This window comes from Trachypithecus francoisi, unplaced genomic scaffold, assembly GCF_009764315.1.
Source record: "Trachypithecus francoisi isolate TF-2019V2 unplaced genomic scaffold, Tfra_2.0 Lachesis_group11, whole genome shotgun sequence".
Classification (NCBI taxonomy): domain Eukaryota; kingdom Metazoa; phylum Chordata; class Mammalia; order Primates; family Cercopithecidae; genus Trachypithecus; species Trachypithecus francoisi.
Genome location: NW_022681456.1, coordinates 49,448,232 through 49,461,605, shown reverse-complemented (window position 1 = coordinate 49,461,605; position 13,374 = coordinate 49,448,232).

The window sequence follows — 13,374 nt, the reverse complement described above, 5'->3', positions numbered from 1 at the left end:
ATGGGCATATTTGTGTCTTTGTTTTTAACAAAAATTGCTTAGAGAATAAGTATATAAAGAATAAATTACTTTTGTATGACTGAACAATGTTGTGTTTTGAGCTATATGTTATTACAAAAGAGTCAAGATACTCAAAAATTAAAATGTTGCAAAGTAAAATTTGAAGTAAACAAATATCTACTTATTATTGGAGGAAACGTTTAAAAAACAAATTTAGTATAGCCTAAGTGTACAATGTTTATACAGTCGACAGTAGTGTATGGAAATGCCCTAGGCCTTCACATTCATCTCTCACTCGCTGACTCACCCAGAGCAACTTCCAGTCCTGCAATCTCCATTCATGTTAAGCACCCTATAACAGGAATACTGTTTTTAAAAAATTTATAATATTTTGTCATTGTATCTTTCAATGTTTAGATATATTTAGATACACTTACTTATTATTATGTTATAATTGCCTACACTATTCAGCAGAGTAACATGCTGTACAAGTTGTAGCCGTGAAACAGCAGGTTATATCATCTAGGTTAGTGTAAATTTATTCTGTAATGGTCACACAATGATGAAATTGCCTAAGGATGCATTTCTGAGAATATATCCCCACTGTCAAGCAATGCCAGACTGTAGTGCAAAAGGTACGTACAACTAAGCAATCTCTACACCACCTTGCTGTTTCCTCATCCTAAATTCCAATTTTAGTGATTTTAGTACTTTCTTTTAGTTATCTCCATTTATCTTAATAATTGGCTTGTACTGCGACATTTATTAGTTCTAAAATATACCTATTTGACTTTCTATTACAATGAGGAAAACTTACTATATTTGCATCTATTTCCCACTCATCTCATTTGATGTTCTGAAATTTCACAATCATATGTTTGTATTTGGAATATGCGAGTGTTTGCATTTTCATTAATTTTTTAAGAATCTCTCTTGGCCCCCAGTCTAGAGTATCTTGTTTCTCAGTTGCCAATAGTCTTTAAAATATTACTATTTTATAATTTCCCCCTTCTTTTTCTCTTTTTAAAAAAATCTTAGAATTTGGATATTAAATCTTATGGCCTGATACATGCACACATGCGCGTGCACACACACACACACACACACACACAAAGTTTTTATCTGCTCCATGCATTTTTCTTTTTCTTTCTTTTTTTGTTTTTTTTTTTACTTTTTATTTTTGGATTTTTGGTTTGGTTGCTTTGTCCTAGTTTTGTGTGAGTAGCTTCCTTTGAAAGTCTAGTGATGATTTCCAGGCACTTCACACTTAAGTGAAAAGAACTAAAAAGCATTTAAGTAGATTCCTATCTGGTTATTTCCTGTGCCTGATTGACTTCCCTTTGCTAATATGTTTCAGTCACTTTTGTCTGTTCTTCTGTTTTATTTATCTTGTAAGTTTATCCTTTAAAGATTTATTTTAATGCCATTGGTTTCAGGAGAAATAGAGATAATTTCACATGTTTAATTCACCATGTTTAACATGAAAGTCCCAAAGGATATTACAGCTTCATTTTATGCTATTTTTACACTTCTATTATTTTACAAAGAGTGTATATGATGAAATATATATATATATATAAAATATCACTCTTTACCTTGTTTATATTTTTACGATGGAGCATATTATGTCCTACTTTGCAATATAGGAACAAGTATACTTGATTATATTTTGTTCTATTGAATCTCCTCTTTAGACAAAATTGTATCTATTTTATTCTAGACTCCCTTAAAGAGATGAGTACAGATGCTAGCACACATAGGCATTCAAATGATAGATGAATTGATATACATTATAAAATACAGGAGAAAAAATGACTTATATGATTTCTTTTATAGAACAATTACTTCTAAATATATCACTTTGGAAAATCAGGTGTTAACATTTTGGGGTTTTCCTAAAAAAGGTTATATTAACTGTGCTTTTATTACTTAACAACACAGTATAGGTTTCTTTTATAATTTCTTATTAGAATTTTTAAAAATGTGAATACATTTTTGGGTACCTGAATGCCCCCTGATAGAAGCTAGGCTAAGCCAAGGCAGCTCATTTGGAACATCTTTGTTTTATATGTCTCTTATCATCTTCCTAGGATCATGGATTAGCGAGTTGTGTTCCTCTTAATACCACATGTTTAGAAAGTTGTGGTATGTATTGCTATCTCATCCATAATTTATAAAATATATTTTCCTTATATACTTGGATTTTACATGTAAGTATTCTTACATGTCTGTACATACAGTGGTATTAATGTGACCAAACAGAATGAAAAAAATTATTAGATGGTGAAAAAAAATACATAAACAATGATAAACAACATGAGGATTCTTCTTCAAGACATTAATGTTTTCCACTTTTCAAATTCCTCATTATCATAGCAATGTTAGTCATCTACAAAATACAAGATTCATGGACATTTTGAGTTTGGGCTAATGCACTACCATTTATATTTGGCTGAATTTTTTTTTAAAGTATTTTTTAAGTAACTTCACATTAGAATCATAAGCCAGGAAATATGTGTTCTATAATTAGTATTCAGTTGAATTATAATCTACAAAAATTTGCAAATGGAAGGGATCATCACCTAGGACAATCTGCACATTTTTCAGTCAAAACAATTGGGATTCAGAAGCTGAGAGTTTAATCATTGTCAGGGCAGGAAGTAAAATTCCTCCTCTTGAGTCACACAGAAGCATTTATTGCAGCCAGAACATATTCTATTAACTTTTTTTTTGTTTCAGTTTAAAACTTGGTTGACTTTTAATGATTAAAGCAATACATGTTTATTGTAGAAAATCTGAAAACTCTCAAAAATGTTGAGGAGAAAAATTTTAAATTTCATAATTAAACCTTTTTTTTCAAATGCATCAAACCCTTATTTATATTATAATTTCCAAAAACTTCTGTATAACGCACTAGGTAAACATTTCATACAAAATAAATTCATTCATTAGTCAAAGTGCAGCACAGGGAGATTCATTTATCAGAAAAATTAGAGGCTTAATATCTCTAAATTAGAAAACATAAAAAGTAAGTTTTGTTGTTCCAAAAAAATGGCACAAGCTCCACTCAACTTACAGGGCAGGTGAAACTCATTAACAAAAGTTTAAGACCAACGGATTATAAAGTAAAAGCAATTTTAAACTTCTTTTATAGTTTCTGATCTCCCATTCACTGAACATTGCATTTCATAAAAGACTTTAGTGCCTTTTATGGTAGGAATGTTTTAACACAGATTTATTTGTAAGGCTCGTGGGGACTTATAAACATTATGTTTTAATTGTTGTTTTAAGACTGATGTATTATGGCTGCTGCTTTCCTCTGTTTTAGTTCAATAAATCTCCAAGATCAAATCCCCCAGACTTGTGATTCACCATTTTTATACACAAACCACAATTTTTTCCCTTTGACTTTGTCTAGGAAGAAGGAACAAAGATGTGGTACATATTAAATAATTAAGGTTCTGAGATGTTCCATGTATATTATAGATTTTTAAAAGCATTTTGAAATGTTAATCCTGATGAATCATGCTTATGAAGACATATCATTTTAAACATTTAATTTTAGAAATTGTAGCATTCTTTAGTATACTTTTCAATATTTAATAGTGATTACTTTTTATATGATTATTTCATACATATTAATATACTCATGAATATGCTAACAAATCATTTTTTAAAAATTTTAAAGAATTAAAATGCTCACATGCTCAGCTGCTGGATAACAACAAAGCTGAATTTATAATATCTTGATAAATTGAACTTAGAGCATGGAATAAATTTCACATACTGATATTTATTGACATATAATTTTCATTGACATATAATTCTCATCTGACTCTCTTAAACCCATACAATTTGTCCAACTATTTTCATGATTAGTATTGATTCCAATTTAATAAAAATAAATTGGAAGGCAGTATGGTTTTAATGTAGCACTCTGAGTGTAACACTATTGTGAGATATATCATGAAACCATAACAAGTTGTGTACAATACAACATTTCGTCTTAATTCACTGGCCACACACTCGTCCGGTTTTATTAAAAGAGCTTATATTTATGCCTAGTATATACTTAAAGATGTGTGATCTTGAAGCAATAATAGATTTTGATATTGAAAAAGTAAATCAGACATATAAAGGAAATATTTTAAAACCTAATACTGATAACTAATAATTTAGCTGGATTAAAAAGCAATTATCTGGTTTATCACAAGGAAAGCTCTTTTTGGGCATGCAAAATCCTCTGAGTGGAACTATAGTGCTTGGTCAAATAAGCATCTTCAGGTAAAAGGCATCGGTAACTATGCATTGACACTCCTGGTTCATGGAAATGATTCTTCAGCAAAGTCAATTGCTACAGTAAAATGACTAATTGATCTAATTACTTGGATCCATGAGATTATCAAGAGGGTGTGAATTTCCCACTAGTGAATTATGTAAAATATGACCTTTGGAAATTGAGAACTCTATCTAGATGGTTTCTTACCTCCCTCTTAGCTTCAAAATGATGTTTTCAATTTTTTAGTAAACGAGTTGTCTTTGCTTCCCAAAGAATTGCTCATAATTTATATCATAAGTATGGGAAGAAAAGACTTTTCAATTTCAAAGGAAAAGGAAATTAACTAATATTATGGGAATGTTAATTTATTTTTAGGATGAAAATAATTATTGAAATCATGCAACTCATTAAAGGCAGCCCCAAATAATGTGTTAGTAAGCGAAGTTTCCTGGTCTTTTTCACACTTCTTTATTACTTTGACAGTCTTCGGAAGGTTAGATGCATTCATGCCTGTAGCTTTACATGGAATTCCCTTCATTTATTTGAGCCTCCTGCAATTTCTTCTGTAGATCATAATTCAAGTCCAGTTAAAAAAACAAACTTAGATGATCTAACACCATGTGGCTTAAAATAGTGAGAAACAATCCTCCAGTACATTGCTACATATGACATTCTGGTTTGAGCCACCACAAAGGCCTTCAAACAGAATGAAACATAAATCAGTGCAAGCTGTGGAAACAATAGCTTTCCAAATATTGTACTCTAGTGTCGACATCGTGCCACAACACAAAAACATAACAGAGTTTGAACTAGACCACACTCAGAATTTCAAAGGAAAATATACATTTCTGCACAGCACAGATGCCATCTCTTTTTTTCTGGTATACACACATCTGTTGCAATTCTGAAACATGTCTGTAGCACAGTGATGGCATCACCATTAACTGATTTCAATCATGTTTGCACTAAATGGAAATATTAGAAGAATTTCTGAAGTGCTTTTATTTCTGAGACTTGTTTTCTTGTGAAGTCTTACTATTGTAATATTTACAAAGGGCCAATTAAAAACATATTCTGACTAAGACTTTCTCTTGATAATCTCCAGTGGCAATTATGCCCAAAATAAATAAACAAAAATGATTTGTATACAAGGCATTCTATAGTAGTTAACATATTTATATTTCTAACCCAAGATAACTTAATAATATTATAGATGCACTGCTCTAAAACCTGAACCATGGTAAGATAAGAAATCAACCTTGCTCCACTTAAGAGACTTCCCATATTTTAGTTATCACATTTTATAAGTTTTTACCAACCACTTAAGTAGTCTTATGATAAAAATGTATACATACATACAAACACATTATGTATATGTATGTATACATACAAATGCATACATATATATATATACACATATATACACATATATACACACACACATACACAGAGATAGAGACAGTCAGACAGACAGAGAGAGGGAGAGATCTGGAGCTACAGTTAAGCTGGATGATCAATTTACTACCCAATATTTGGAGAAGCACGAAGTTTGGTGGAAAGATGGTAACTCCAAAATGGGGAACTAAAGAAGCATATGGACCTTTATATATATTGTTATCTGTTAACTTTTCATTTTCATTACATGTAAGTCTCTAGAAGTTTTATTTAACTATGCCTCTTATAATTCCTATTTATTAAAGTTGAATTTAGATGCATATTACTGTGTGCTTGTTTTTACTGTGGAACAAGAAAGCCAGAAAAAAGTGGGCTGTGACTCAATGTTCCCCTAAAGATTGCCCTAATAGTGAGTGGTACAATGGAAAGAGTAATGAGAATTTTTAAAAGTCTGAAATTTTATATACACACACACACACACACACACACACATATGTGTATATGTATATTTAGCAAACAGTAGTAACTGAAATTTATTGCATGCTTATTGCACTCCAGGCAGCAGGCTAAGAGCTTTATACATATCACTTACTTAATTTTTGAAAACGCTCTGAAAAGTAAATAACATTAAAAACTTATTTTACAAATGAGTAAATCAAAACACAAATAGTTTACTCAAAATTATACATGCATATAAATTATAATTAGTAATTAATGGACCCTGGTGTTTGCTTTTAAAACTAACATGTTTTAAACTATGAGAAAGAATAGTTTGCTTAAATAATTTTCAAGTTTAATGTAATCAACAGACACTACCTCCTAATAACTTATACTTCAGTATTATCTAGGCTACAAGTGAAAAAAATCACTTGGAGCTACACAGAATGTTTGTAACAGTGGCATAGGAGGTATCTCACGCAACTCAAGCCGTAGAAATAGAGTAGGAACAGAGTCTGAAATGCAGAGCTTCAGATAGAAAGAGAAAGACACAAATAATTAAGAGCACAGAGTGGGAAATTGTTGCTGACAAATTACATTTTCTCACCGCTCAGAGACAAAATATGAATTCTTTCTGACCTACTTTTTGAAAACTTTGGCAAAAGAGTCTAGATGATATTGGCAGGGCTGGTATCTGTGAGATGAGATCTGTGCTAGAAGATGCAAATATGCCAGGGAAGACCTCAGGGCAGAGAAAATTTTACATCAATTTCCGAGATCTACTTTACAACCATTTCCAAGATTTATTTTACAAAGACTCTTGCAAGACCCTTATGGAAGTCCTGGACCCACAAGAATCTGTACATTTGCAGGGGAGAGTTTTGCCTCCCTAGGACATCATGGAAGCACATCAGTAATAGGTCAAGAGCAACTGAAAGGTCCAGAAGCACAGCTGAGAGCAAGTGTTATGGAAAGGATATAAACAGAACATAATATGACTGTGGACATAAACAGCAGATGAAGTGGAAACAAAATTTGTCTCAAATCCTTTTAATTTTTTATGTCTTTCTTTTTATCAATTTGTTCAATGAGCATTTACTGGACACATACTATGTGCTGCACACTGTTCTAGACGCTAGGGATACAGCCAAATATAGAACTGAAATTCTCGGCCTTCATGTAAATTACATCTCTGGGGGGTACCATAAACATACCATAAACAAAATAGTAAATAGATAAATTGCCAGATACTGGTAAGTACTTATTGACAAAAGATGACTAAGGCAGGGACCATTTGCTATTGTATCCTATAGTCTGTCCAGGGAAGGACTCTGTATTAAAAGGCCAACTGAGAACAAACCTAAGGGTAGTGAGAGAGCACCTTACATTATATCTGGCACAGGAAGCATGAAAACATCAAGTGCAAAGGCCCCATAGGAGAAGTATGCCTGGGCTGTACAAATCTAGCCATGAGGCCAATGTGGCTAGAGTCAAGGAGGGGAAGTGTGGCGGGAGGAAGATCCAATAGGGTCACTGGAGGCCAGTGAGCAGAAATAAAACTGCACGTATCCTATATATTCTAGTATTATGAAGGCAACCCCTATGTTCAAATATCATTTGGAAAGAAGATAAAAAGGATGGAATGGCATGAAAATTTTGATTGAGCAGTTAACAATAAAGATTAAATGTCCAAAAAATGTTGCTCTGAATAACATTGAATTGGCTAGATTATGATTATCCAGAAAATAGGACTCATAGCAGAGACTGAACTAATTAGGAAGAAATACTATAAACATTTGCAGGTATAAATGTAATACATATAAACTGTATTACTCCATTTTCATTCTGCCAATAAAGACATCCAAAGACAAGGTAATTTATACAGGAAAGAGATTTAATCGACTCTCAGTTCCACATGGCTGGGGAGGCCTCACAATAATGGCAGAGACAAGGAACAGCAATTCATGTCTTAAATGGATGGCAGCAGGTGAAAAAGAAAACAGAGCTCTTGCAGGGAAACTCCCCTTTATAAAACCATCAGATATTGTGAGACTTATTCACTATCAAGAGAACAGCACGGGAGAGACCCACCCCCATGATTCAGTTACCTCAATACATGGGAATTATGGGAGCTACAATTCAAGATGAGATTTGGGTGGGGACACAGAGCCAAACCATATCATTCTGCCACTTACATGTATACCTGGCATAGGAAGTATGAAAACAGCAAATCCAAAAGCCCCACAGGAGAAGTATGCCAGCAGTGTACAAACTTTAGCAATGTGTCCAATATGGCTAGAGTGAAGGAGGGAAAGAGTGGAAGCATGAAAGGTCCAACAGGGTCATTGGAGGCCAGTAAGCAGAAATAAAACTGCACATATTGTACATATCCTGGTATTATGTAGACCACCCTTACATCCAAATATCATTTGGAAAGAAGATAAACAGGAAGAAATGGCAGGAAAATATTGATTGAACAGTTAACAATAAAGACTAAACTTCCAAAAAGATGTAGCTCTGGAAAACATTGAATTGTCTATATTATGCTTATCTAGTAAATAGGGTCCATAGCATAGACAGAATTAATTAGAAAGAAATAGTGAAAATGTTTGCATGTTTTTTTATATATAAACTAAAATGTTTACACTGAAAACCAATGTGAATCATCAAATAATGAAAAAGTAATATCAATTTGTAGAGCTTTATGGGAGAAAACGTTAAATAATATTTCACAGGCAATGATTAGAATCTAATATATTCATTTATTTTTTTAACTACCATCAATAGAGCTTAAAGGTTAAGCATCTTTAAGGCACTTTGGCAATCTAAAGAAAAAATGACTTAAATAAGACAAACTTTAAGACAATGAAAACACTGAATAACCTAACTATGGATGTTTAATGAGAGAGACTAGAAACAGGTTTTTTTAAAAAGTTAAAAAACCTAAAAAGCTTTGGCAAAAATATGTGTGATAGAAATATCTTATGACATGAAAGAATATCCAGGCAAAAATATTTAAATAAAAACGGGTTTTATAGTAGTATTTTAAACAATATTGCATAGTTAACCAGATAAATTTCTACAAGTGCTAATTTGCATCTTGTAAATAGTGAGGAGATTCTTTATTAAACTTTTACCATTATTTAGTGTGTTAGTTTAATTTTCTAAAAATGGCTAAGCTTGATTTAATTGGGTCTTTACTGAGTGACAGGGGGCAGAATTTTTTTTAATTTTTTATTATACTTTAAGTTCTAGGGTAGTTGTACACAACATGCAGGTTTGTTACATAGATATACATGTGCCATGCTGGTGTGCTGCACCCATTAACTCATCATTTACGTTAGGTATATCTCCTAATGCTATCCCTCCCAACTCCCCCCACCCCACAACAGGCCCCAGTGTGTGATGTTCCCCTTCCTGTGTCCAAGTGTTCTCATTGTTCAATTCTCATCTATGAGTGAGAATATGTGGTGCTTGGTTTTCTGTTCTTGTGATAATTTGCTGAGAATGATGGTTTCTAGTTGCATCCATGTCCCTACGAAGGACACAAACTCATCTTTTTTATAGCTACATAGTATTCCATGGTGTATATGTGTGACATTTTCATAATCCAGTCTGTCACTGATGGACATTTGGGTTGATTCGAAGTCTTTGCTATTGTGAATAGTGCTGCAATAAACATATGAGTGCATGTGTCTTTATAGCAGCATGATTTATAATCCTTACCCAGTAATGGGATATCTGGGTCAAATGGTATTTCTAGTTCTAGATCCTTGAGGAATCTCCACACTGTCTTCCACAATGGTTGAACTAGTTTACAGTCCCACCAACAGTGTAAAAACTGTTCCTATTTCTTCACATCCTTTCCAGCACCTGTTGTTTCCTGACTTTTTAATGATTGCCATTCTAACTGGTGTGAGATGGTATCTCATTGTGGTTTTGATTTGCATTTCTCTGATGGCCAGTGATGATGAACATTTTTTCATATGTCTGTTGGCTGCATAAATGTCTTCTTTTGAGAAGTGTCTGTTCATATCCTTTGCCCAATTTCTGATGAAGTTGTTTTTTTCTTGTAAATTTGATTGAGTTCTTTGTAGGTTCTGGATATTAGCCCTTTGTCAGATGAGTAGAATGCAAAAATTTTCTCCCATTCTGTAGGTTGCCTGTTCACTCTGATGGTAGTTTCTTTTGCTGTGCAGAATCGCTTTAGTTTAATTAGATCCCGTTTATCAATTTTGGCTATTGTTGCCATTGCTTTTGGTGTTTTAGACATGAAGCCTTTGCCCATGCCTATGTCCTGAATGATATTGCCTAGGTTTTCTTCTAGGGTTTTTATGGTGTTAGGTCTAACATTTAAGTCTCTAATACATCTTGAATTAATTTTCATATAAGGTGTAAGGAAGGGATCCAGTTTCAACTTTCTACATATGGCTAGCCAGTTTTCCCAGCACCATTTATTAAATAGGGAATCCTTTCCCTATTTCTTGTTTTTGTCAGGTTTGTCAAAGATTAGATGCTTGTAGATGTGTGGTATTATTTCTGAGGGCTTTGTTCTGATCCATTGGTCTGCATCTCTATTTTGGTACCAGTCCCATGCTGTTTTGGTTTCTGTAGCCTTGTAGTATAGTTTGAAGTCAGGTAGCGTGATGCCTCCAGCTTTGTTCTTTTGGCTTAGGATTGTCTTGGCAATGCAGGCTCTTTTTTGCTTCCATATGAACTTTAAAGTAGTTTTTTCCAATTCTGTGAAGAAAGTCATTGGTAGCTTGATGGGGATGGTATCGAATCTATAAATTACCTTGGGAAGTATGGTCATTTTCACAATATTGATTCTTCCTATCCATGAGCATGGGATGTTCTTCCATTTGTTTGTGTCCTCTTTTATTTCATTGAGCAGTGGTTTGTAATTCTCCTTGAAGAGGTCCTTCACATTCCTTGTAAGTTGGATTCCTAGGTATTTTATTCTATTGGAAGCAACTGTGAATGGGAGTTCACTCATGACTTGGCTCTCTATTTGTCTGTTATTGGTGTATAAGAATGCTTGTGATTTTTGCTCACTGATTTTGTATCCTGAGACTTTGCTGAAGTTGTTTATCAGCTTAAGGAGATTTTGGGCTGAGACAATGGGTTTTCCTAAATATACAATCATATCATCTGCAAACAGGGACAATTTGACTTCCTCTTTTCCTAACTGAATACCCTTTATTTCTTTCTCTTGCTTGATTGCCCTGGTCAGAATTTCCAACACTATGTTGAATAGGAGTGGTGAGAGAGGGCATCCCTGTCTTGTGCTAGTTTTCAAAGGAGATGCTTCCAGTTTTTGCCCATTCAGTATGATATTGGCTGCGGGTTTGTCATAAATAGCTCTTATTATTTTGAGATACGTTCCATCAATACCGAATTTATTGAGAGTTTTTAGTATGAAGCGCTGTTGGATTTTGTCAAAGGCCTTTTCTGTATCTATTGAGATAATCATGTAGTTTTGGTCTTTGTTTCTGTTTGTATGCTGGATTATGTTTATTGATTTGCATATGTTGAACCAGTCTTGAATCCCAGGGATGCCCACTTGATCATGGTGGATAAGCTTTTTGATATGCTGCTGGATTCGGTTTGCCAGTATTTATTGAGGATTTTTGCATCGATGTTCATCAGGGATATTGGTCTAAGATTCTCTTTTTTGTGTATGTCTCTGCCAGGTTTTGGTATCAGGATGATGTCGGCCTCGTACAATGAGTTAGGGAGGATTCCCTCTTTTTCTATTGATTGGAATAGTTTCAGAGGGAATGGTACCAGCTCCTCCTTGTACCTCTGGTAGAAATCAGCTGTGAATCTGTCTGGTCCTTGACATTTTTTGGTTTGTAGGCTATTAATTATTGCCTCAATTTCAGAGCCTGTTATTGGTCTATTCAGGGATTCAACTTCTTCCTGGTTTAGTCTTGGGAGAGTGTCTGTGTCCAGGAATTTATTCATTTCTTCTAGGTTTTCTAGTTTATTTGTGTAGAGGTGTTTATCGTATTCTCTGATTGATGGTAGTTTGTATTTCTGTGGGGTCAGTGGTGATATCCCCTTTACTATTTTTTATTGCCTCTATTGGATTCTTCTCTCTTTTATTCTTTATTAGTCTTGCTAGTGGTCTATCAATTTTGTTGATCTTTTCAAAAAACCAGCTCCTGGATTCACTGATTTTTTGAAGGGACTTTTTTTTTTGTCTCTATCTCCTTCAGTTCTGCTCTGATCTTAGTTATTTCTTGCCTTCTGCTAGCTTTTGAATGTGTCTGCTCTTGCTTCTCTCATTCTTTTCATTGTGATGTTAGGGTGTCAATTTTAGATCTTTCTTGCTTTCTCTTGTGGGCATTTAGTGCTATAAATTTCCCTGTACACACTGCTTTAAATATGTCAGGGAGCAGAATTTTAATCTATGCCAGGGGATGCTTAATTCCTCACTACATAAATAGAAGAATAACAGATAAGTAAATAGTTTTTCAGAAACAATCAAGTAGTATTTGCACTTGTCAGTGTGACTTGAAACTTAGAATACTCATTTAGAATACTAATCATTTTTCTAGCTTTTTATAGAATAGTACTAATAAAATAATATCTATTTGTTAATCTCATGTAACATTTACTTTTTCTTGCACACTGTTCTGAGTCACATAATATAATGAGTTTTATTTGGTAATGAGGAGGCAGGGCTAATCCATTTATATAATGGTATAATAAACAAGGCATTTACATTGGGTAGCAGCAGTATTTTTGTATATGGATGATTGATGCAGTTAGTAGTTTGTGGTGGTAGTTGATTAGTAATTTCTCTCTTGTCTTTTTTCCTCCAGAAATTAAAGCAATCTTTTGTGCCCTTAGAGAGTCAAAAAAATTGCAAAGTTATTTAGGTTGAATTTGTTGATGGACCAAGATTATCAGGATGGACTGATACATGGATAAATGGATGAGTGGATGGGTGGATGGTAGATTGACAAATAGGTGAGAAATACAATCTACTCCAAAAAGTTTGAGATGCCCTTCTCCTGGAAAGGCTGTTTTCTCTCTTGTTCCTGGTAGACATTAGGATAATAAAAATCTGTGAGAATTAAGAAAAAGATTACTGCACATAGTGTCTGTGGCAGTGAAACAAAGTAGGTCATAAGGGTCACAGAGAGAGAGAGAGAGAGAGAGAGAGAAGTAAAGGAAGAAAGAAATTAGATTGTCAGGCAGACTTTGCAGTTTTCGCTTTGATGCAGGACTTCTTCTCGAAACAGCAGTGGGAA